This window comes from Globicephala melas, chromosome 6, assembly GCF_963455315.2.
Source record: "Globicephala melas chromosome 6, mGloMel1.2, whole genome shotgun sequence".
NCBI classification, from domain to species: Eukaryota; Metazoa; Chordata; class Mammalia; order Artiodactyla; family Delphinidae; genus Globicephala; species Globicephala melas.
Window position 1 is genome coordinate 50675975 of NC_083319.1, and position 27472 is coordinate 50703446.

The window sequence follows — 27472 nt, forward strand, 5'->3', positions numbered from 1 at the left end:
ACATCAGCATTTTCCAGAGGATCCAACATCCCGAAACGTTCTGTTCCAGACCTATCAACAGACTCACATGCTCTCAAACTGCTTTTCCTTCCCCGCACCCCACCCTGACTCTGCTTCCAGAACTACCTGGATTTCTGCTGAATTCAGTCACTTAGGGCTTCTTGGACTGGAACATCTGTCAAACATGGAGTACCCAATTCTTTGTCAACCACCCACCACGTCCCCCCTCCCACACCCCCAGGAACAGAGGGTGGTCAAAGGTGCAGGAGGATATATCTGGTATTTTCAAACCTTAGCAAGTTGGGGATTCACTGGGACACTTGTTAAAACAGACTGAAAGCACAACTACAGAGACAGTGTAAAGATCAGTGGTTGCCAGGGGCTGGGGGAGGGGAGGTGGAGCACAGAGGATTTTCAGGGCAGGGAAAATACTCTGTAGGATACCTTTATGATGGATGCACATAATTATGCATTTGTCTAAACCCACAGAATGTACACCGCCAAGAGTGAACCCTAATGTAAACTATGGACTTTGGGTGATTATGATGTGTCCGCGTGGGTTCATCGGTTGTAACAGTGCACCCCTCTGGCGGGGGATGCTGATAATGGGAAGGCTGTGCATGTGTGGGTACAGGGGGTGTATGGGAAACCTCTGTACCTTCCTCTCAATTTTGCTGTTAACCTACAACTACTCTGAGAAGCAAGTCTTAAAAAAAAGTCATCAGGCACTGAAAAAAAGAAAGGCGACTTACGGGTTGCATCTCCAGAACTTCTGATTCTGAAGGTCTGCGGTGAGGCTCAAGCATGTGCTCTTGCTCTAAGGAGCATTAAAAAAATCTCTGTCCCGTGGTATAGGATTAAATTTTGAATCCCCGAAGGAATAAGATTTTGGAAAGGACCCCGCTGACATCTGTTTAGTTAAAACAAAAACCAGACTTGTAATACTATTCCTTTCCTTTCAGGCTCCTTAAAATGCAAGTGCTTTGAAGAGAGATATAAAAGAAATCATAATAAAGTTAATCTTTTTTGATCAACTATTTGTGCCAGGCACTTAATATATAGATAACAACAATTATAATCACAACCTACCATAATCCTAGCACACACTTATAGAATGATTACAAAAAGGCAGGCACTACTCTAAGTGCTTTTGGTTACATTAACTCTTGTATCTTCGCAACGACCCTGTGAGGTAGGTACTATTATTATCTCCATCTTACTGACTCAGGAAGGTTTAGTAACTTACACTAGGTCACACAGCTAGTGAAGAGGTGGAGCTGGGACTCATACCTGGGGAGTATGGCTCCTGAGTCCAAGTTATAAAGTACATGTTAGAATCTCTGACCTCATTTAAGCCTTCCAAGGACACTGAAGGGTAGTGACAATCACACCCATTCTACCTGTGGGGATCTAAGGCTCAGCAAAGTTAACTGACTTGCCCCACTCACACTGTTAGCGCGTGGTAGTCTGGCTGCAAAACCTGCGCTGCTTCAGTGTTTCTTTTTTTTTTTTTTTCAAAATGAGCCTGGAATCAGAGTTGGAAGCTCTGTCTTAAGTCTGGCTGTTTGACCTCAGCAAAGGAAGCAGCTCTGTGGGAGCCATTCCTCTTGATGAAAATAGGGATAAAATATTTTATTTGCTTCTAATTACACCCAACCATGGGTAAGCGTAAGAAAAACCTGTAAACCACTTGGTAAACCCGTATGAACTCCATTGTTAAGGTCACTACTGATAACTTTGGGAGGAAGAAACAAAAGGAGATATTCTGCTGCCATGGGAGGATCGTCACCTCAAGGTTTCCTCCTCCCCATCTTTGTGTAAAATTAAATGCTTTAGCATTGACGTGTTTGGGTATAATTAGAAAGCATCTTGTCTATTTCATGGAAACGTCCGCTTGTATTCACTGTGGCATGTGGTCTTTAGAGCCACCAGCAGTAAAGGCCCCATTACCTGACATTTTCCCATTGGACATTAGGCACAGTGGCCGGGATGGAAGAAACCATAGTATTTTCTGACACAATCACTCTTGAGCAAGATGTGCTTTAAAATTACGAGAACACTTTGAAATGCTAGCTGGAGAGTCTCTGATTAGCAGACTAGTAAATCATGATGACAAAGAACCTGCTGTGTGTAGTGCCGGTGTCTGCTCCTCTAGAACCAGCAGCTCTCTCCCTGAACACTCTGAGAGAAAACTCTCCTCCTTCCTCGGGGATGCCACCAACAGAGCAGTGCGTCTGTAATGAGCTGGCAGCTTCGCACACACACACTCAGTGCCTCCAATTTTCTCTGTGTGGCTTTGCATATGCTCTAAATATGCTGAGACGTGACCATTTCTCCTTTGACCTCTGTGAAAACATATAGGTTTAGATTTCAGAACACAGCCAGAGTCTATTTTTAATTCGGGGTTTTTTCTCAAGGGCTAAGCGGAGGCATCACATTGTGTGGATACTAGGAACACCTCTAAAGCCTCTGATACTTGGAGAAAGAACCAGACCACACCACAAAGGCAAACCACACACACTTAATTTCATAGTTCCTCTTTACTAACCCAAATTTGTTCAGCAATGATGGCAATACTAAGAAGAAAATTAAGGTCAGCTTGCATTTGGATAATATGTTACGGTTTTCACAATATTACCTTTTAATGATTGCATTTGATTGTCACAGTTGTTATGCGGGTAGGTGGGGTTTTAATGCCCATTTTATAAAGAAACTGTGGCTGTGGACGATGAACTTGACCTAAGTCCCCTGGCTAGTATGTGGTAGAGCCAGGAGTGATATTCTGGTCTAGAAGGTACCAGTTCAGTGCTCTACCAGTGTGCACTGCTTTACCTGCCTGAATTTTCTCTGCAGGAGATGGATGTGACTGAAGCCGAGACGTACTTGAACCGTGAGATAATAATGATGATACTATCAATGAGACTAAGTGTCTATGTAAGCCCACTATTAGGGGAGCAATGATCCCGACAACAGTAAGATTTTAATGCTCCTACATTGGTTACAGGAAACTGCTTTCTACAGCACATTGTCTATGAAATTAGATCACTTAATATGCAATCTGATATCACCGGCTTTAAAAGGAAGTATGAAAACATTTCAAGTCAACAGCATTTTCCTCCCTAAGGTGATCTGATAACCTAATTACAGGATTATAGCCAATATATACATTACCAGGGTGATATTTTAAAAAGCACAGATCTAATCTTGTCACCATCCTGCTCGAAGCCTTCTAATGGGTCTGTAGTATCCTCACCACAGGATTAACTCCAAGTACCTTAGCTTGACACGGAAACCATCTATGATATTAGACCCTCCGTACCCCCCACTGACTCCTGCATGCCAACATAACAAAAGATCCTAAACACACACACACTACCCTTTGAGCAAGGGGACCTTACAGGTCCATGAACCCCTAACAACTATGTGTGAAATTTTCTGCTATGTGCATTTTTTTTTCCAAGGAGGGGGTCTAATGCTTTCTCTTTATCTCAGAACATCCATTTTCTCAAAACCACAGATGTAGAGAGGCTAATTCTAAGTCAGAGATGTTTACTGAGAAGCACCTTAAACAAGGTCATTAAAACAAATGGTTCAGTAACACCTCTTAAGAGTAAGAGGAGACAATCCTTGTTCAGCCAGGGAGACCCCAGCCACACTTTCCCATCTGACAGCTCAAGTCCAGTTCTAGGTTCTCCCTCCCGTCTCTGAACCTGAACTCGGCAAAGAGGGCAGAGATTTCTTGCTCATCCCAATGAGAGAATTAAGGAAAAAGAAAGGGATAGCTTGCACAAAACTGGCTGTAGGACTATGGACATGGGATACTTTGTGAGCAGGCAAGCCTGAAGCTTTCTGAAAGGAGGTGGGACTGCCTCTCACCTGCAGGTTCCCCAACCCATTTCTCCAGTCCCTCCTTGCTGTGTTGGTTTTCTACTGCTGCTGTAACAAATGACCACAAACTTTGTGTCTTCAAACAACACAAACGTATTACCTTACAGTTCTGGAGGTCAGAGGTCCTAAAATCAAAGTGTTGGAAGGGCTGCATGCTATAGGCTGTAGATGAGAATCCAGTTCCTTGCCCCTTCAAGCTTCTAGAGGTAAATCATATTCCTTGCCTCGCGGCCCCGTCCTCCATTTGCAAAGCCAGTAGCATCTTCAAATCTTTCTTAATGTCTCTCTTTGTCTCCCCTCTGTTTTTGTCATCACACCTCCTCTGATTCTGACTCTCTAGCCTCCCTCTTACAAGTACCTCTGTAAGTACACTGGGCCCATCTGGATAATCCAAGATCACTTCCCCATCGCAAGATCTTCAACTTAATCACCTCCGCAAAGTCCCTTTTGCCATGTAAAGTAACATATTCACAGGCTCTAGAGATTAGGGTGTGGCCATCTTTGGGGTCCCCATGATTCTGCACACCACACTCTATTTCAGGGTTGACTCCAGCATTTCTTCCAGGGTTGCACAGGCAAAGAGAAGACTTCCCCTCAAAACTCCATTCAGTCACAGGCTGTTCATTCGTTTAACAAAAATCTGAGAATTTTCTGTGAGCTAGGCACTGTGCTAGATGTTGGGGAAAGCATAAACCAAAAAAAGACACTGTTGTTGCTCTCATGAGAGTTTCTAGTCTAGTGGGTGAAAGAGATATTAAAAATACACATTCATGGAGGAGCTTCAAGATGCCGGAGGAGTAAGACGTGGAGATCACCTTCCTCCCCACAAATACATCAGAAATACACCTACATGTGGAACAACTGCTACAGAACACCTACTGAATGCTGGCAGAAGACCTCAGACCTCCCCAAAGGCAAGAAACTCCCCACGTACCTGGGTAGGGCAAAAGAAAAAAGAAAAAACAGAGACAAAAGAATAGGGACGGGACGTGCACCAGTGGGAGGGAGCTGTGAAGGAGGAAAGGTTCCCACACACTAGGAAGGCCCTTCGCGGGCGGAGACTGCGGGTGGCGGAGGGGGGAAGCTTCGGAGCCACGGAGGAGAGCACAGCAACAGGGGTGCGGAGGGCAAAGCGAAGAGATTCCCGCGCAGAGGATCAGGGCCGACCGGCACTCACCAGCTCAAGAGGCTTGTCTGCTCACCCGCTGGGGCGGGCGGGGCTGGGAGCTGAGGCTCGGGCTTCGGTTGGATCACAGGGAGAGGGCTGGGGTTGGCGGCGTGAACACAGCCTGCAAGGGGTTAGTGCGCCGCGGCTAGCCTGGAGGGAGTCCGGGGAAAAGTCTGGACCTGCCGAAGAGGCAAGAGACTTTTTCTTTCCTCTTTGTTTCCCAGTGCGCGAGGAGAGGGGATTAAGAGCACTGCTTAAAGGAGCTCCAGAGACGGGTGCGAGCCGCGGCTAAAAGCGCGGACCCCAGAGACGGGCATGAGATGCTAAGGCTGCTGCTCCCGCCACCAAGAAGCATGTGTGCCAGCACAGGCCACTCTCCACACCTCCCTTCCGGGGAGTCTCTGCAGCCCGCCACTGCCAGGGTCCCGGGATCCAGGGACAACTTCCCCGGCAGGACGCACAGCGAGCCTCAGGCTGGTGCAACGTCACACCGGCCTCTGCCACGGCAGGCTCGATCCGCATCCGTGCCCCTCCCTCCACCCGGCCTGAGTGAGCCAGAATCCGAGAATCAGGGATTCTTTAACCCCGTCCTGTCCGAGCGGAGAACAGACGCCCTCCAGCGACCTACACGCAGAGGCGGGGCCAAATCCAAAGCTGAGCCCCGGGAGCTGTGCGAACAAAGAAGAGAAAGGGAAATCTCTCCAGGCAGCCTCAGGAGCAGCGGATTAAAGCTCCACAATCAACCTGATGTACCCTGCATCTGTGGAATACCTGAACAGACAACGAATCATCCCAAATTGAGGAGGTGGACTTTGGGAGCAACGAGATATATATATATATATATACTCCCTTTTTCTTTTTGTGAGTGTGTATGCTTCTGTGTGTGATTTTGTCTCTATAGCTTTGCTTTTACCATTTGTCCTAGGGTTCTGTCTGGCTTTTTTTGTTTGTTTGTTTTAGTATAGTTTTTATCGCCTGTTATCATTGGTGGATTTGTTTTTTGGTTTGGTTGCTCTCTTCTTTTTTTTTCTTTATTACTTAAATAATTTTTTTCATAATAATTTTTTATTTTAATAACATTATTTTATCTTCTTTCTTTCTCTTTCTTTCTTTCTCCTTTCTTTCTTTCTCTTTCTCTCTTTCTTTCCTTTTCTCCCTTTTATTCTGAGCCATGTGGATGACAGACTCTTGGTGCTCCAGCCAGGTGTCAGGGCTGTGCCTCTGAGGTAGGAGAGCCAAGTTGAGGACATTGGTCCACCAGAGACCTCCAAGCTCCACGTAATATCAAATGGCGAAAATCTCCCAGAGATCTCCATCTCAACGCCAAGACCCAGCTCCAATCAATGACCAGCAAGCTACAGTGCTGGACACCCTATGCCAAACAACTAGCAACACAGGAACACAACCCCACCCATTAGCAGACAGGCTGCCTAAAATCATATGGCCACAGACATCCCAAAACACACCACCAGACATGGACCTGCGCACTAGAAAGACAAGATGCAGCCTCATCTACCATACACAAGCACTAGTCCCCTCCACCAGGAAGCCTACACAACCCACTGAACCAACATTAGCCACTAGAGGCAGACACCAGAAACAACGGGAACTACGAACATGCAGCTTGCGAAAAGGAGACCCCAGACACGGTAAGTTAAGCAAAATGAGAAGACAGAAACACACAGCAGAGGAAGAAGCAAGGTAAAAACCCACCAGACCTAAAAAATGAAGAGGAAATAGGCAGTCTACCTGAAAAAGAATTCTGAATAATGATAGTAAAGATGATCCAAAGTCTTGGAAATAGAATGGACAAAATGCAAGAAAAGTTTAACAAAGACCAAGAAGAACTAAAGAGCAAACAAACAGTGATGAAAAACACACTAAATGAAATTTAAAATTCTCTAGAAGGGATCAATAGCAGAATAACTGAGGCAGAAGAACAGATAAGTGACCTGGAAGATAAAATAGTGGAAATAATTACTACAGAGCAGAATAAAGAAAAAAGAATGAAAAGAATTGAGGACAGCCTCAGAGACATCTGGGACAACACTAAATGCACCAACATTTGAGTTATAGGGTTCCCAGAAGAAGAAGAGAAAAGGAAAGGGACTGAGAAAATATATGAAGAGATTATAGTTGAAAACTTCCCTAATATGGGAAAGGAAATAGTTAATCAAGTCCAGGAAGCACAGAGAGTCCCATATAGGATAAATCCAAGGAGAAACACACTAAGACCCATATTAATCAAACTATCAAACATTAAATACACAGAACAAATATTAAAAGCAGCAAGGGAAAAACAACAAATAACACACAAGGGAATCCCCATAAGGTTAACAGCTGATCTTTCAGCAGAAACTCTGCAAGCCAGAAGGGAGTGGCAGGACATATTTAGAGCGATGAAGGGGAAAAACCTACAACCAAGATTACTCGACCTAGCAAAGATTTCATTCAGATTTGACGGAGAAATTAAAACCTATACAGACAAGCAAAAGCTAAGACAATTCAGCACCACCAAACCAGCTTTACAACAAATGCTAAAGGAACTTCTCCAGGCAGGAAACACAAGAGAAGGAAAAGACCTACAATAACAAACCCAAAACAATTAAGAAAACGGGAATAGGAACATACATATTGATAATTACCTTAAATGTAAATGGATTAAGTGCTCCAACCAAAAGACATAGACTGGCTGAATGGATACAAAAACAAGACCCGTATATATGCTGTCTACAAGAGAGCCACTTCAGACCTAGGGACACATACAGACTGAAAGTGAGGGGATGGAAAAAGATATTCCATGCAAACGGAAATCAAAAGATAGCTGGAGTAACAATTCTCATATCAGACAATATAGACTTTAAAAAAAGGAATATTACAAGAGACAAAGAAGGATACTACATAATCATCAGGGAATCAATCCAAGAAGAAGATATAACAATTGTAAATATTTATGAACCCAACATAGGACCACCTCAATACATAAGGCAAATACTAACAGCCATAAAATCGACAGTAACACAATTATAGCAGGGGACTTAAACACCCCACTGTCACAATGGACAGATCATCCAAAATGAAAATAAATAAGGAAACACAAGCTTTACATGATACATTAAACAGGATGGACTGAATTGATATTTATAGGACATTCCATACAAAAACAACAGAATACACTTTCTTCTCAAGTGCTCATGGAACATTCTCCAGGATAGATCATATCTTGGGTCACAAATCAAGCCTTGGTAAATTTAAGAAAATTGAAATCTTATCAAGTATCTTTTCCAACCACAATGCTATGAGACTACATATCAATTACAGGAAAAAAAACTAAAAAAATACAAATACATGGATGCTAAACAATACACTACTTAATAACCGAGAGATCACTGAGGAAATCAAACAGGAAATCAAAAAATACCTAGAAACAAATGACAATGGAGACACGAAGACCCAAAAGCTATGGGATGCAGCAAAAGCAGTTCTAAGAGGGAAGTTTATAGCAATACAATCCTACCTTAAGAAACAAGAAACATCTCAAATAAACAACCTAACCTTACACCTAAAGCAATTAGAGAAAGAACAAAAAAATCCCAAAGTTAGCAGAAGGAAAGAAATCATAATGATCAGATCAGATAAATGAAAAAGAAAGGAAGGAAATGATAGCAAAGATCAATAAAACTAAAAGCTGGTTCTTTAAGAAGATAAACAAAATTGATAAACCATTAGCCAGACTCATCAAGAAAAAAGGAGAGAAGACTCAAATCAATAGAATTAGAAATGAAAAAGCAGAAGTAACAACTGACACTGCAGAAATACAAAGGATTATGAGATTACTACAAGGAACTCTATGCCAATAAAATGAACAACCTGGAAGAAATGGACAAATTCTTAGAAATACACAACCTTCCGAGACTGAACCAGGAAGAAAAAGAAAAAATGAACAGACCAATCACAAGCACTGAAATTGAAACTGTGATTAAAAATCTTCCAACAAACAAAAGCCCAGGACCAGATGGCTTCACAGGTGAATTCTATCAAACATTTAGATAAGAGCTAACACCTATCCTTCTCAAACTCTTCCAAAATATAGCAGAGGGAGGAACACTCCCAAAGTCATTCTATGAGGCCACCATCACCCTGATACCAAAACCAGACAAAGATGCCACAAAGAAAGAAAACTACAGGCCAATATCACTGATGAACATAGATGCAAAAATCCTCAACAAAATACTGGCAGACAGAATCCAACAGCAGATTAAAAGGATCATACACCGTGATCAAGTGGTGTACTCCAGGAATGCAAGGATTCTTCAATACATGCAAATCAATCAATGTCATAAACCATATTAACAAATTGAAGAAGAAAAACCATATGATAGGGCTTCCCTGGTGGCGCAGTGGTTGAGAGTCCGCCTGCCAATGCAGGGGACACAGGTTCGTGCCCCGGTCCGGGAAGATCCCACATGCCACGGAGCGGCTGGGCCCGTGAGCCATGGCCGCTGAGCCTGCACGTCCGGAGCCTGTGCTCCACAACGGGAGAGGCCACAGCAGTGAGAGGCCCGCATACCACAAAAAAAAAAAAAAAAAAGAAAAACCATATGATCATCTCAATAGATGCAGGGAAAACTTTCGACAAAATTCGACACCCATTTATGAAAAAACCCTCCAGAAAGTAGGCACAGAGGGAACTTACCTCAACATAATAAAGCCCATACATGACAAACCCACAGCCAACATCGTCCTCAATGGTGAAAAACTGAAACCATTTCCACTAAGATCAGGAACAAGACAACGTTACCCACTGTCACCACTAGTATTCAACATAGTTTTGGAAGTTTTAGCCACAGCAATCAGAGAAGAAAAAGAAATAAAAGGAATCCAAATCGGAAAAGAAGAAGTAAAGCTGTCACTGTTTGCAGATGACATGATACTATACATAGGGTATCCTAAAGATGCTACCAGAAAACTACTAGAGCTAATCAATGAATTTGGTAAAGTAGCAGGATACATAATTAATGCACAGAAATCTCTTGCATTCCTATACACTCATGATGAAAAATCTGAAAGTGAAATTAAGAAAACACTCCCATTTTCCATTGCAACAAAAAGAATAAAATATCTAGGAATAAACCTACCTAAGGAGACAAAAGACTTGTATTCAGAAAATTATAAGACACTGATGAAAGAAATTAAAGATGATACAAATAGATGGAGAGATATACCATGTTCTTGGATCAGAAATATCAACATTATGAAAATCACTATACTACCCAAAGCAATCTACAGATTCAATGCAATGCCTATCAAACTACCACTGGCATTTTTCACAGAACTAGAACAAAAAATTTCACAATTTGTATGGAAACACAAAAGACCCCGAATAGCCAAAGCAATCTTGAGAACGAAAAACGGAGCTGGAGGAATCAGGCTCCCAGACTTCAGACTCTACTACAAAGCTACAGTAATCAAGATAGTATGGTACTGTCACAAAAACAGAAATATAGATCAATGGAACAGGACAGAAATCCCAGAGATAAACCCACGCACATATGATCACCTTATCTTTGATAGGGGAGGCAGGAATATACAGTGGAGAAAAGACAGCCTCTTCAATAAGTGGTGCTGGGAAAACTGGACAGCTACATATAAAAGAATGAAATTAGAACACTCCCTAACACCATACACAAATATAAACTCAAAATGGATTCAAGACCTAAATGAAAGGCCAGACACTATAAAACTCTTAGAGGAAAACATAGGCAGAACACTCTATGACATAAACCACAGCAAGATCCTTTCTGACCCACCTCCTAGGGAAATGGAAATAAAAACAAAAATAAACAAATGGGACCTAATGAAACTTAAAAGCTTTTGCACAGCAAAGGAAACCATAAACAAGACAAAAAGACAACCCTCAGAACGGGAGAAAATATTTGCCAATGAAGCAACTGACAAAGGATTATTCTCCAAAATATACAAGCAGCTCATGCAGCTCTATATCAAAAAAGCAAACAACCCAATCCAAAAATGGGCAGAAGACCTAAACAGACATTTCTTCAAAGAAGATATACAGATTGCCAACAAACACATGAAAGGATGCTCAACATCACTAATCATTAGAGAAATGCAAATCAAAACTACAATGAGATATCATCTCACACCAGTCAGAATGGCCATCATCAAGAAATCTAGAAACAATAAATGCTGGAGAGGGTGTGGAGAAAAGGGAACCTTCTTGCACTGTTGGTGGGAATGTAAATTGATACAGCCACTATGGAGAACAGTCTGGAGGTTCCTTAGAAAACTAAAAATAGAACTACCATACGACCCAGCAATCCCATTACTGGGCATATACCCTGAGAAAACCATAATTCAAAAAGAGTCATGTACCAAAATGTTCACTGCAGCTGTATTTACAATAGCCAGGACATGGAAGCAACCTAGGTGTCCATCAAGACATGAATGGATAAAGAAGATGTGGCACATATATACAATGGAATATTATTCAGCCCTAAAAAGAAACGAAATTGAGTTATCTGTGGTGAGGTGGAGGGACCTAGAGTCTGTCATACAGAGTGAAGTAAGTCAGAAGGAGAAAAACAAATACCGTATGCTAACACATATATACGGAATCTAAGAAACGACAACAACAAAAATGTCATGAAGAACCTAGGGGTAAGACGGGAATAAAGACACAGACCTACTAGAGAATGGACTTGAGGATATGGGGAGGGGGAAGGGTAAGCTGGGACAAAGTGAGAGAGTGGCATGGACATATATACACTACCAAATGTAAAACAGATAGCTAGTGGGAAGCAGTCGCATAGCACAGGGAGATCAGCTTGGTGCACTGTGACCACCTAGAGGGGTGGGATAGGGAGGGTGGGAGGGAGGGAGGCACAAGAGGGAAGAGATATGGGAACATATGCATATGTATAACTGATTCACTTTGTTATAAAGCAGAAACTAACACACCATTGTAAAGCTATTATACTCCAATAAAGATGTTCAAAATAATAATAATAAAATAAAAAATAAAGATACACATTCATAATAGGCAGTGATACAAACAACAGTGTGATGTGACTGAGGCCGAAAGCAGGGGTGGGGGATCCAGTTTAGAATGGGGGAGTTAGCAGAGGTGTTGCAGGAATGACACGCAGGCTGAGATGTGAAAGGTGAGTTGGCAGGTCACGTCAACGGAGTCTGGCTGTATGCCCACCACGTGCCAGGCACTCGTCTACAAATTGGGGATACAGAAGTGACCTGGCCAGAGTCCTTGCCCTCAAGGAATTGAGAGTCACATTAGGAGGTCAGGGGAATCGATTTCCAGACATAGAGAAGCAGCAGTTTAGGGACCTGAAAGCAAATCACTGTGGGTAAATTAAGGTGGGCATCACGGAGAACATCGGAATTGGAGGCTGCAAAGATGGGATGAATCTAGGTCTGAGCCTTATCGATCCTGTTAAGGGTTTGATGTGTTTCAATAAGGGAACAGTTATTGTCTAGTTTGAAAAAGTTCACTCTGGCTGCCGTGTGGAGAACAGACTGGAGAGCACATATGAGGAAAAGTGATTAGGAGGCAATGGTCATGGTTCATATTGAGATGTGCATGGCTTAGAGTAGGGTGATCAACAAGACGATGGACAGAAGAGTTGAATTTGAAATACATTTTGGAGGGAAATAAACAGAACTTGCTATGAACTAGAAAGGAGGGAGAGAAAAGTACTGAAACACCTCCTGGCATTTTCCTTGAGCAGTTGAGAGGACTGAGGTTGCTTTACTGAGTTGGGGAGACTGAAGGAGGAACATATTCTGGGGGGAAGATTAAGAGTTCCATTTGAGATGCCAATGAGACATCCAAACGGAGGTGTCAAGATACAAGTCTGGAGCTTAGAACAGAGGTTTGGGCTGAAAATTCGAATTTGAGTGTTTTGAGCATATAAATGGTATTGAAAACCAAAGGGCTGGATGAGTAACCTAGGGAGAAAGGGGAGTTCTCTAGAAGGGCCTTGAGCACAGTCAACAGTTAGGGTGGAGACAGAGAAAGGAGAACCTTTGGGGGAGATTTAGGAGTGATTACAGGAGTGGGAAGAAAATCAGGAAAACATGGCTTCAGAAAAACTGAGAAAACCACATGAAGAATTTGAAGTGACAAGTCTCAACAAGTGGCTCTTTCATTTGATAATACGAATGTCACAATTTGGAATATCTAAAGCTATGCATTAAATTCTCTATTCTTTTCTCATTCATATCACTGATTCATAGTCCAAGTACAGATCTAAAATATTTGACAAAATTATTTGATAAACTCCAGTCAACTTATGCCTTCATTGAAACCATATTTTAAAAGTGTTCTATAACTTTAAAAATATTACATTAAAAAAGCAGGATACAAAGTACGTACAATAAAATTTGAAAAAGAAAAACTCCAAATGTTTTATACACAACCACAGAGGAAAACAAGACAGGAGGGAAATACATCAAACTGTATGATTATCTCTGGGTTGTGGGATACTGGGTGATTTTTTACTGTCAAGTCTTGTACTTCTCAGATTTTCTAAATTTTGTGTTCCAGGCAGGAATGGAAACATCCTTCAATGAAAGCACTTTTACTATGTTTATAAATACATTTTGAAGGATGACAAAGGCATGCTTAGGATTTGCTCATTTCTTAAAATCTCGTTTTCTTCTAAGTCAAGGCCCCTACGCTAGAAACCCATGTAACTATTATACTCTTATGAAGTGTAATCATAATGAACTTTATTATGGGAAGGGGAAGGGTTGGGGAAGCTTCTTTCTCTTTTCTGACTGATTGCCAGAGGGAGCAGGAAAGGTCTGACTTGAGGAGAGGGGTACAGTTGTAAGATGCCCCAGGCACTCAAGGCTCACCAGGTGTGTATGTACACCTCTTTCTCTTGCATGTTGCTTTCACAGGATCGGCAGTTACCCCTCTACATGGTGGTTGCATCTCCCCTTTAGGGGAAGAACACATCTCCTTCTGGCTGGTAGGTCCATGCTGTTCCTCCAGGTCCTTACCTGGACAGGCTCAGTGATGACCATACAGCAGCTTTATCTCTAGCTTAGTGTCCTCAACTGGTCACATTTCATTTATCTGCCACCCTCCCTAAGAACCCTCTCTTAGATTTGCCACCATCAGAGCAGCTGACCAACAATTCTCTCGTTCTTTCAGTTTCCCAGAAAATACTACAGTTCACTGCATCCCCCAGGCTGCAGGGGTCATATCACATTCACAGTGGTCTCACTGAAGCCCCGTTTCCTTAGGCTTAAGATGACGGGCAAACACTCTCCTAATCCCAGTCCCCCCTCAAAGGGGTAATTCATGACATCAACAACTCTCTCCAAAATTCTTTTTCCAGTCTCCACATTTCACATGGGCCAGCCAAGCTCTTTCACAGACCAGGATGATCACTGCAGTGGTCTGAGACCACCTCCTTTCCCAAGTTCCGCGTGGAGGACTGGCACCCTTTCAGCTTGCACTGTCCTTCACTAATTCACAGGTCCTGCTGCTAAAACGTGGGGCTGTGGTCAGTGGCATCAATTGGTTTCTGTGTTCCTTTCCACCTGTCATATGACTGCCAGACTCACCATTCTCAGGTGTTTTTTGTTTGTTTGTTTTTGTTTTTAAACACCACCTCCCAGCATAAAAACCTTCAATGTTTTTTCACTATCTGTAGAAGTGAACCTCAATTCCTTGCTTGGTCTTCAAAAATTTTTTACAATCTACTTCCTGCTAATGCTAACTGCAGTAATACATAAATTTCCAAATTCTAACTTCTGTAAAAAGCACAACCCTGAAATCTGGTGTCTTAATTCTATACACGTTGATTTCTCAATCAGGAATAGTCTTCTATGGTTGTCCCTGATTGGTGCTCTGCTTCCCTCTATTGGTTGGCATCCTGTATCCTTGTGGCTGTGACATCCCCTAGGGTCTCAAAGTCCTCCAAATCCAGCTGGCTGATAGAAGGAGCAGGAATGGTGAAGGAACACCCACTTTCCACTTCTGACTACCTTTGCCAGAAGTCACCGTGCAGGATACTTACCCCAGGTCTGCTACTCAGCCATTCTCCATCCTACTCTGTGTCCTGGAACATTCCCTGTACAACTACATTAAAGTACTTCCTATCCTTCTGGCTTCCAGTTGGATTTGGCCAATAGGACGCCTCCACAGAAGATTGATGAGAGGCTGGAGAGTGACATCAGGGTGTCCACTCCCCTCCTTCCCTTACCTCGGGTTTGACTCAGGCTGCTGTGTCCTTCTGAGGGTTACAGCTCCTTTCCTTTCTTGTGGGCCTCTCCAGATAACTCCTATTCTAACTCCTAGAAACTGTACCATTCTCTTCTCTCTCAGGTCTAAAAGAGCTAACGGGGTAGGGTTGGGCTTCATGATACTATACTAAGCACTGTAGTTTCCTTATCCACTCCTGCATCTTTGCAAACAGTGTCTTTCTTAAACTCTCTTCAAGTGATCTAATTTGAGTCTGCCATCCATTTGCCATCCAGATCCTCTAGCTAAAGCTAGTGGACCACTCACGGTCCATTAGCAAGGACGAACCACATGGCCTCACCAAGACACAAGGAGGGCTTGCTTTGCAGCTGCTTTCCAATTCCAGCTTTGCTATGGAAGAGGGAACACAAATTCTGGTGGACAGTTTGCTGTCTAGGCCACACAACAGACCCTATTGCCTTCGCACAAATCCACACCTTCCGCCAAACTCTCCTGCTTAAACTTGCCATGTGATTCCTGGTCTCTGCCCACGCTGATCGCCCTGCCTTCAATGTTGTCTCCATTTTCCTTTGCTCCCCACTGACTCTTCCAGGTCCAGTTCTACCATTAGTCTCTGCACACAGTGTTTGCTCACTCAGCAGCTAGACATGACTACGCCCCTCTCCCAGTATGAGTGGTTTCATACTTTTGGGGTATTGTTATTTTCACGGCTGGAAACTACTTTTCTGACACAATTTCTGCAGCTGACATTTTTGAAAACACGAATACTGGAGCACCATTACAATGATGTCCTCCGCTGCACCTGCAGAGACCTCCTATGTGGTGAAACTGCCTCATAACAAGGTCATTCTGACACACTAAGCACTCAACCACCTTGGAAGAAGCCCAAGACGGATTCACTTTCTGTTTAATTTTCCCTTACTACTAAGCAGCCTTTATAACAAGATCCCAGTGTATCCACTTGTTGGAAGGAAGATTTGATTCTCTAAACGTGATGGAAAAGGCAGAACAAAGAAAAGGTGTTTTGTGCTCTCTTTTAAATGATCTTCCCCTTATGTATATGACTGGCAGTGAAGCACGTACTCTCATTGTAATGGAAAAGCATATTCAGCAAACATTTCTCATTAACATAAAAATACTATACTCTTAAGGTATTCAGCAGTGGTAAATTATGCCCACTTAATTGCCCTTAAAAGAGATATGTCAGGTTTATTCCAAGAATGCAAGGATTCTTCAATATACGCAAATCAATCAATGTGATACAGCATATTAACAAACTGAAGCAGAAAAAACATATGATCATCTCAATCGATGCACAGAAAGCTTTCGACAAAATTCACCACTCATTTATGATAAAAACCCTGCAGAAAGTAGGCACAGAGGGAACTTTCCTCAACATAATAAAGCCCATATATGACAAACCCACAGACAACATCGTCCTCAAAGGTGAAAAACTGAAACCATTTACACTAAGATCAGGAACAAGACAAGGTTGCCCACTATCACCACTAGTATTCAACACAGTTTTGGAAGTTTTAGCCACAGCAATCAGAGAAGAAAAAGAAATAAAAGGAATCCAAATCGGAAAAGAAGAAGTAAAGCTGTCACTGTTTGCAGATGACATGATACTATACACAGAGAATCCTAAAGATGTTACCAGAAAACTACTAGAGCTAATCAATGAATTTGGTAAAGTAGCAGCATACATAATTAATGCACAGAAATCTCTTGTATTCCTATACACTCGTGATGAAAAATCTGAAAGTGAAATTAAGAAAACACTCCCATTTTCCACTGCAACAAAAAGAATAAAATATCTAGGAATAAACCTACCTAAGGAGACAAAAGACCTGTATTCAGAAAATTATAAGACACTGATGAAAGAAATTAAAGATGATAGAAACAGATGGAGAGATATACCATGTTCTTGGATCGGAAGAATCAACATTGTGAAAATCACTATACTACCCAAAGCAATCTACAGATTCAATGCAATGCCTATCAAACTACCACTGGCATTTTTCACAGAACTAGAACAAAAAATTTCACAATTTGTATGGAAACACAAAAGACCCCGAATAGCCAAAGCAATCTTGAGAACGAAAAACGGAGCTGGAGGAATCAGGCTCCCAGACTTCAGACTCTACTACAAAGCTACAGTAATCAAGATAGTATGGTACTGTCACAAAAACAGAAATATAGATCAATGGAACAGGACAGAAATCCCAGAGATAAACCCACGCACATATGATCACCTTATCTTTGATAGGGGAGGCAGGAATATACAGTGGAGAAAAGACAGCCTCTTCAATAAGTGGTGCTGGGAAAACTGGACAGCTACATATAAAAGAATGAAATTAGAACACTCCCTAACACCATACACAAATATAAACTCAAAATGGATTCAAGACCTAAATGAAAGGCCAGACACTATAAAACTCTTAGAGGAAAACATAGGCAGAACACTCTATGACATAAACCACAGCAAGATCCTTTCTGACCCACCTCCTAGGGAAATGGAAATAAAAACAAAAATAAACAAATGGGACCTAATGAAACTTAAAAGCTTTTGCACAGCAAAGGAAACCATAAACAAGACAAAAAGACAACCCTCAGAACGGGAGAAAATATTTGCCAATGAAGCAACTGACAAAGGATTATTCTCCAAAATATACAAGCAGCTCATGCAGCTCTATATCAAAAAAGCAAACAACCCAATCCAAAAATGGGCAGAAGACCTAAACAGACATTTCTCCGAAGAAGATATACAGATTGCCAACAAACACATGAAAGAATGCTCAACATCATTAATCATTAGAGAAATGCAAATCAAAACTACAATGAGATATCATCTCACACCAGTCAAAATGGCCATCATCAAAAAATCTAGAAACAATAAATGCTGGAGAGGGTGTGGAGAAAAGGGAACCCTCTTGCACTGTTGGTGGGAATGTAAATTGATACAGCCACTATGGAGAACAGTATGGAGGTTCCTTAAAAAACTAAAAATAGAAGTACCATACGACCTAGCAATCCCACTACTGGGCAAATACCCTGAGAAAACCATAATTCAAAAAGTCATGTACCGGGTTTCCCTGGTGGCGCACTGGTTGAGAGTCTGCCTGCCGATGCAGGGGACACGGGTTCGTTCCCCGGTCCGGGAAGATCCCTCATGCCATGGAGCGGCTGGGCCCGTGAGCCATGGCCGCTGGGCCTGTGCGTCCAGAGCCTGTGCTCCGCAACATGAGAGGCCACAACAGTGAGAGGCCCGCGTACCGCAAAAAAAAAAAAAAGTCATGCACCAAAATGTTCATTGCAGCTCTATTTACAATAGCCAGGACATGGAAGCAACCTAAGTGTCCATCAAGAGATGAATGGATAAAGAAGATGTGGCACATATATACAATGGAATATTACTCAGCCATAAAAAGAAACGAAATTGAGTTATGTGTAGTGAGGTGGATGGACTTAGAGTCTGTCATACAGAGTGAAGTAAGTCAGAAAGAGAAAAACAAAAACTGTATGCTAACACATATATATGGAATCTAAGAAAGAGAAAAAAAGGTCATGAAGAACCTAGGGGCAAGATGGAAATAAAGACACAGACCTACTAGAGAATGGACTTGAGGATATGGGGAGGGGGAAGGGTAAGCTGGGACAAAGTGAGAGAGAGGCATGGACATATATACACTACCAAACGTAAAATAGATAGCTAGCGGGAAGCAGCCGCATAGCACAGGGAGATCAGCTCGGTGCTTTGTGACCACCTAGAGGGGTGGGATAGGGAGGGTGGGAGGGAGGGAGACGCAAGAGGGAAGAGATATGGGAACATATGTATATGTATAACTGATTCACTTTGTTATAAAGCAGAAACTAACACACCACTGTAAGGCAAATATACTCCAATAATGATGTTAAAAAGAAAACAACAACAAAAAAACAAAAAACAAAATGAGAGTTGTAAAATGATCATACAAGAAAAAAAAAAGAAAGAGATATGCCATCAACCGCAGATGAAAGTTTTGATTTAGGATAGAACAGTATCATGAATGCTGCTATATTAGTCTTTATAAATATTACGGTGTAGACTGAGACATTCATCATAAATGTGGCACAGTGTAATATCCTTAATGCCACCCTACATACTAGGGAAGAAAGTTTCATTTGTTTGTATATTCAAATAAAAATAGTATTTGTTTGATACAAACACAAATGTGGATTCAATAAATAAAAATAAGAAAGGATTGAATTTTCATCCTTCTGGAATCAAAAAACCCTACCTTACCACAGTCTTGAGTATTATATTTCCTGGTAGGGGGTGTCGATTTTAAAGGTAAACTATTACATTGGTGCTAAGCACTGTTTTGGGGGGAGCAACACAGTGCTTATGGCACATGTTGCTAGTTGTCCCCAGTATCCCTTCACCCTCCTTGTTTAGTAGTTTTTCTCAATAAGGGTTGATATTGTCCACCAGGAGACATGGAACAGTGTCTGGAGACAATGTTGGTGGTCACAACTGAGGAGTGCTACTGACATCTATTGTACAGAGGCCAGGGATGCTGCTCCTACAACGCACAGGATGGCCCCCACAGCAGAGAGTTATCTGGCTCCAAATGTCAACAGTGCCGAGGCTGAGAACCCCTGTTAGACGCTAACAGAAACTCGAATTGGGTAGTTTGCTTGGTTCTCTTGCAGCTAGGTGTAGTCACGTGTTTAATTTCCGACCATCAAGATGTGAGAGAAAATGTATCCAACTCCCAGGTCACACTGTTCACAGGGAGGGGAATGTCTTCTGCAGCTGTGATGGCCGGAGCTGCAGCAGTCCTCCTCATTTGGAAGCTGTACATTGAGGATGACAGAAAAACAAGATAGAAACCTGGGCCCCTGATGACTCGAAGAGGAAGTAAATTACCTCTGACTCTTATGCGAGAGAGAAACAAATTTCAACTTTGCTTAAGTCAGTTATTCACGTTCTTGCTTTTACATGTAACTGAACCTATATTCCAACTGCTTATAAACCTACGATATTATGACCAAGTGCTCTTTACCTGAAAAGTGATGCAGACTCAAAAATATCTCAAACTGAAAGAGAAATGTCTACACAGATAGCATTGTTTAATTAAAAAAATTAAATTGTAGCCCACACTCACCGAGAAAAAGTCAAACAACTCAGCTATAGAAAGTAAAACACAAATGTGCCTTTCTCAATCTTCCTCTTCAGGGTTAACTACTGTCACTTCTTTAGTGTGTATCCTTCCATGTTATCTTTTCTTTACACACTGAAAATACATGCACATGTATATACATTAAAAAATATAAAAATGGGATCCTGCTATTCATGCTCTACTGCACTTTGTTCTTTTCACACAATACCCTTCCATGTCTATCTGTACAGATTCTCATTATTTTTAATAGTTACACAGATTTTCACAGTTTGTATGTAAAAACAACTGTTTTAACTACTCTCCTATTGATAGACATTGAGGTTCTTATTCTCTTTTTGAAATTTAAATTTTAAAAAATTATTTATTTATTTATTTTTGGCTGTGTTGGGTCTTCATCGCTCTAGTTTCATTGAGCCCCCGGGGGCTACTCTTCGTTGCGGTGCGTGGGCTTCTCATTGCGGTGGTTTCTCCTGTTGCGGAGCACGGGCTCTAGATGCGCGGGCTTCAGTAGTTGTGGCACGCGGGCTTCAGTAGCTGTGGTTTGTGGCCTCCAGAGCGCAGCCTCAGTAGTTGTGGCATACAGGCTCAGTTGCTCCGCGGCATGTGGGATCTTCCCGGACCAGGGGTCAAACCCATGTCCCCTTCATTGGCAGGTGGATTCTTAATCACTGCGCCACCAGGGAAGCCCTCTTACTCTCTCTTTTTAACAGCAAAAAATGCTGTAATGAATGTTCTTGCTCATATAACTTTGCACACTTCTTCCTTGCAAATTTCTGCAGCATCGATTCCTAGAAAAAGAACTGCTGAGTTAAAGGATATGCACATTTATACTTTTGCCGGTACTGCCAAAATGCTCTCCAAAAGAGATTTCATCAGTTTGTACACTCACCAACAGAACAGAAGAATGCACTTGTCATCAACCCTTCACCAACACTGGTACCATTGATATTGTTAATTTTTGCAAATCTTGCTGTTTTAGTTCCCATTTTCCTGACCACTAGCGAAGCAGACCCTCTTTGTGTGTTCACTGTATTATTTGCCTTTAACTTCATAATTTTTTTCCTGTTTTATGTTTATACACTCATAGCATGCTCAAATATTTTATACCAATTAAACTGCATTTACAAAATAATCGTCCTGGAAACTCTAAAATGAATAAGATTCCATGCCTGCTCTTAGGAGTTTTTATTGTTAAACTTATTAGTTCTCACAGGGCAGAAACTTTAGGTATTCTTCATCATCTACCAAATAGTTCTTCTTTATTCCTTTTTACTATAATAAAAATTTGCACTTCTCTAGATAGCTTTTGAAATTTGAAAGCAGTTTAGAAGAATTTATACCCATATTCACAATTTTTTTTTTTTTTTTTTTTGCAATAACAAATAAGAGATGCACTCCATAATCAGCTGATAGGGACAGGGGATTCTTTCGGAGGAATATATATCAACAGCCTGCCAGGTGTTTGGAGGGTTGAGAAACACACCTGGGCAGAGAGACATACAGAGAAACTGTAAAAGTGCATGTTTAGGGCTACCCTGGTGGCGCAGTGGTTGCGAGTCTGCCTGCTAATGCAGGGGACACGGGTTCGAGCCCTGGTCTGGGAGGATCCCACATGCTGCGGAGCAACTACGCCTGTGAGCAACTAGGCCCGTGAGCCACAGCTACTGAGCCTGCGCGTCTGGAGCCTATGCTCCGCAACAAAAGAGGCCGCCATAGTGAGAGGCCCGCGCACCGCGATGAAGAGTGGCCCCCGCTTGCCACAACTAGAGAAAGTGCTCGCACAGAAACGAAGACGCTACACAGAAAAAAATAAATTAATTAATTAATAAACTCCTACCCCCAACATCTTCTTTAAAAAAAAAAAAAGTGCGTGTTTACCTATCCCTTTAGAATCTTATACTATAGGGTTGAAAAGGACCTTTAGGATTAGCTTCCCTGTGGTGAGAAGCAATCAGGTCTCTTTAGCTGAAATTGTTTTACATTATGGTAGTATCTTTCTTGCCATACTTCTGCTTCACTCCTTTTAGGGGGGAATGAATGAAGCACATTGAGAGCACTTCACCATTCTCCTATCTAGCTGGCATTTTCTTTTTTTCCCACGTGAGTGAAGCCATCTTTATTTTTTAAATTTTTTTAACATCTTTATTGGAGTATAATTGCTTTACAATGGTGTGTTAGTTTCTGCTTTATAACAAAGTGAATCAGTTATACGTATACATATTCCCCATATCTCTTCCCTCTTGCATCTCCCTCCGTCCCACCCTCCCTATCCCACCCCTCTAGGCGGTCACAAAGCACCGAGCTGATCTCCCTGTGCTGTGCGGCTGCTTCCCACTAGCTATCTATTTTACGTTTGCAGACCTACTAGAGAATGGACTTGAGGATACGGGGAGGGGGAAGGGTAAGCTGGGACAAAGTGAGAAAGTGGCGTGGACATATATATAGCTGGCATTTTCTGAGGGTTTATTGTCTATCTAGGCATTGTCCTAAGTGTGTCAGAGGTATTTTCTCCTTTAGGTGCATTTATGTCAACACAACTTGACAAGGAATGTAAAACTATTACTCCTGATTTACCTAAGATAAAACTGGTTCAGAAAGATAAAGAAGCTTATTCAGAGCCACGCAATGAGGAAGTGACAAAGCTGGCCCTTAACCCCAGATCTGTTAACCCTGAGTCCACGCTCATAATCATCACATCTGACATCATAACTAGACACAGGAATACAGAGATATCAGCTTTGCCAACTATGCCTTTCAACTTAGCACACACCCAGCTAAATTCTATGGTTAGTCTAACTACTTGTTTCTTGGCTGTGTGGGCCTGTTTCCAAGCAATATCAAGCCAGTTTCTATTCTTTTTATCTGTGCTCTCCATTGACCAGCAAGTTCATGGTTAACTCTCTTTGCCCAGAGGTGTGGAGGTGGGTCAGGGACAAGCCAAGCCTCACTCCTCTAGAGTTCCCACGAGACAGTTTCACAGAACTCTGCCAGTTAGGTACACGGAGACGTGGGCACTCGATTGAAAGGCTTCCTAGATGGGGCCAAAGTAGAAAGGTTTCACTACAATATTGGCATTTTGGAATCTTTAGAAAAGGAATTAGAATCTAGGCTTGTCTACCAGCTCTCCATAGGGCAGGTGGAGGACAAACAACCAACCCCTTTCCGCCAAAAGAAACCCTCGAGGAACCTCCACTCTCTTATCCATCCTTCCCAGCCTTGTATTAGCCCCGCTTACTTTGCGAGGATACTAACCGCTGCCCACCTACACCCCTAGCCTCTTATGCTCTTGCTGCATATGAAGACAGACAGACAGACACACACACACACACACACACACGCACTGCTGTTGTTGCTGTTTTAGGGAATGGGAGGGGATAATTACAACTCCTTAAGGGAGGCTAAGACATACAGGGACATTTAATATACTTCTGGAACTACCAGTGGTATATAAGATCTTGTTGTTCTACCTTTTATCACCTACTTGAAGAGACTGCAAACCTTTCCTTTTCATTCCACTGACTTCTTCAGTTTTTAAAAGAAGAATGTCTTTAGTTAAGGAGGAGAAATAACCCAGCACCTCTCAGTGCTCCAGTACTGGGGCAGGGCCATTGGTCACTATTCAGGAGGTAAGGTCTCTGACTTCATGAAACAGGTGGGCTTAATTGCTATACATTTACTCAAATAAAGAGAACAAAAACAGAAATGAAACTTCTTCCTGGGGCAGGGATCACTGGATTTTTTTTTTTCCATTTATGCTTCGATTTGTATTAGTCACAATGTTTTTAATAACTAAGTTTCTTGATCTATAAAAAATAGATAAAATGAGAAAAATAATAAATGGTATAGAAGCAGACATATACCATAGTATAAAATAGCTTTGCTTCTTCTTTCAAATCTCTCCCAGTTTAATTTTTTTCCCCTCTTAGTTTAATTTTCATGACAAACCCTTTAAGTAGGCCAGAGGGGACTTTTATGAATATATTTTTAATATATATATTATATATAAATATTTTATGTATAATATATATTAAAATATTTTAATATATTTTATATATTTAATGAATATATATTAATAAAGTATAAAATATATAAAGTATATATTTTATAATTTATTGGAGTATAATTGCTTCACTATGCTGTTAGTTTCTGTTGTCCAACAAAGTGAATCAGCCATATGCATACATATATCCCCATATCCCCTCCCTCTTGAGCCTCCCTCCCACCCTCCCTATCCCACCCCTCTAGGTCGTCACAAAGCACCAAGCTGTTCTCCCTGTGCTATGCGGCTGCTTCCCACTAGCTGTCTATTTTACATTCGGTAGTGTGTATATGTCCATGTTACTCTCACTTTGCCCCAGCTTCCCCCTCCCACCTCATGTCCTCAAGTCCATTCTCTATGTCTATGTCTTTATTCCTGCCCTGCCACTAGGTTCATCAGTACCATTTTAAATTTTTTAGATTCCATACATATGCTTTAGCGTACGGTATTTGTTTTTCTCTATGATACTATAATATATACATATCCATACGTATGCTATAGGAATAAATAACACTTATGGAAAAATATATACACATATGTATATATATATATTTTTACAGGAATAAATAATATTTATGGAATAGAGAGGCAAAGCTCAAGGATCCAAGATTTCTGGGACTTCCCTGGTGGCGCATTGGTTAAGTATCCACCTGCCAATGCAGGGGACACAGGTTCGGGTCCTGATCTGGGAAGACCACACATGCTGCGGAGCAACAAAGACCGTGCGCCACAACTACTGAGCCTGCGCTCTAGAGCCCGCAAGCCACAACTACTGAGTCAGCATGCCTCAACTACTGAAGCCTGCTCCACAGGCTTGTTGCTAGCCCTGTGCTCCACAACAAGAGAAGCCACCACAATGAGAAGCCCATGCACCGCAACGAAGAGTAGCCCCCATTCGCCACAACTAGAGAAGGCCTGTGCGCAGCAATGAAGACCCAATGCAGCCAAAAATAAATAAATAAATACATAAATTAAAAAAAAAAAAGGATCCAAGATTTAGAGGGAAGAAAGGGGAAGGCTTATAATTGCTAAATGTGACAGAATCATACATAAAACAAAAATAATTTTACAAACTGAAAATACAGTGATTTCTGTAGATTGACAATGAAAAGCATCATTTGCTAGAGATGTGCTGTCTGCCAATCTTCGACCCCTCTTCTATAGGTAGGCCCTAACGCTCCTTATAGAACAGAACCAGCAGCTGTCAGACCAAGGAATGATGGATGCTGACAAAGGATGAAAAAAAATGGCTTCTCTTTAAATTCCTAGGATCAAGCTGTCTTTTCTGAAAGAATGGGGAGTGAAGCTCTCCCTCCTTTCACCATTAAGTTAGTTTAAATGATCGTAACAGTATTTGTTAACAGTGGTATTACTACTTGCTTGGTAGTTCTGCCCATATTTCTGATAAACCACAGAAAAACAATACCAAGAGAGTTTTTAACAAAAAGATCTGAAATGTTAATGCTAGTATTTATCTGATGGGGCTTTAAAATTTGGAATTTAGGTGTTTCCTCAATACAAAAGGATTGGTTCTAAGGATTTAAAGGCCCTAATATAATAATTCCTTCTGTGAGATAAATATGCACGTATACTTCTATAATACTGCCTTAGATTCTGCTGTAATTGTTTTAAGTGCTTATTATGTACGGGCCAGGTCAAGTTACTTGCATTAGTGATTTCTCACCATAACCCTATGATCTTCCTCTTATGGATGAATACTGAAATTCAGAAACACTGCACATCTGAAAGATAAATTCTAGGTCATTTTGCACAAAAGACTATGCAATTAAAATGTATAGACAGAAGCAGAGGTTATTTATGAATCTTTCAAGAATCTCAATAATCAGGTTAACGTTAGGGGATAATCTGAAACATTGTGCGCAGTTTCAAGTAGGGATTAAGCATTCTTTGCCCATGTAACCTGTATGTTTCAAGATCTAGGATTACACTGCATTCAAGATGTGATTTTCTCCCTACACATTTTCTCTTTTAGAATCATGGAACCATTTCCAAAATCTTCTGTCTTAGAACCCTGTGCATTTGAACAACAACAAAACCCCAGCCATTGTAGGAGCTCAGGACTTTCCCATCTGCTTGCAGTTCGATCCATGTCTGATGGCTTTTTCTCCCTTGCCTCTGGATCCCTCCTATCATGGCCCTTTCAAATTACTGCGGTTTTCCTGGTCCCAAAAGCTAGGATCAGCCCCTTCTGCCAGAAAAGCTCCCTACGTCTCTGTAATAGAAGCACTATCAAAACCCAGCTGGACACCTGGGCTGCAATAAGGATGGAAGGGAAGAGTCCCTGGCCAGCGGGCTGCCGGTCACTGAGGCGAATGTGATGGACTGACAGGGGCCAGTACCTCCCCCTGAATCCCTGAGAAGCTCTGCTGTGGGGTCCTGCCTGCCTAAGATGCTTCTGCATTCACCACAGCTCCGGGTCGCTGGAGAAGCTTCTCCCAGATCCTTTCCATGGCACCACGCCACCACCTGTTGTCCCAGGCCCTCTCCCTCCTCTCACCTACAGCTGGATGCTGGGGGTGCAGGATGAGGCCCAGACACAAGTGAAAAGACACTTGATTGGAGGTTCCTAGCTCTGCCAAACCAGCTTTTTCACCAAAGGGAGAAAAAGAGAAGAAAAAGCATTCACAGACAACGACTACTGCCCATATTTCATAAGGCCCACCATATTAATGAACAAACACGAACAGACATTTGGGATCAGCAGTACGCAGAAAAATCTGAGTTTGGGACCCCTTCTGCTACAGGGGAGGTTGTGAGACTGAGAAAGTTAATGATATCACTGGGCCTCAATTTCCTGCTCTGTAAAATGAAGGCATTTGACTGGATGATTGCCAAAATTTCTTCCCATCTAAAATTCTATAAGTCTACTTTTAAATTTCACTTATTTTTCAGTCTATGCAGTCACCAACCAGAAGCCACTTGTTTTGCAAGGTTTAACG

General features: G+C 41.8%; 1 protein-coding gene across 5 annotated transcripts in view; it reads right to left on the reverse strand.

Moving 5' to 3' along the window:
* The window catches only part of PIP5K1B (phosphatidylinositol-4-phosphate 5-kinase type 1 beta), a 328734-nt gene that overhangs the window by 168620 nt on the left and 132642 nt on the right, over positions 1-27472 (reverse strand). The window contains exon 2 of one of the 5 annotated variants that reach the window (XR_011377538.1): positions 753-910. The exons of the other annotated variants lie outside the window; for them this stretch is intronic. The gene's annotated coding sequence lies outside the window, so the exon portion shown is untranslated. The remainder of the gene's footprint in view (positions 1-752; positions 911-27472) is intronic. 5 annotated transcript variants of the gene reach the window in all.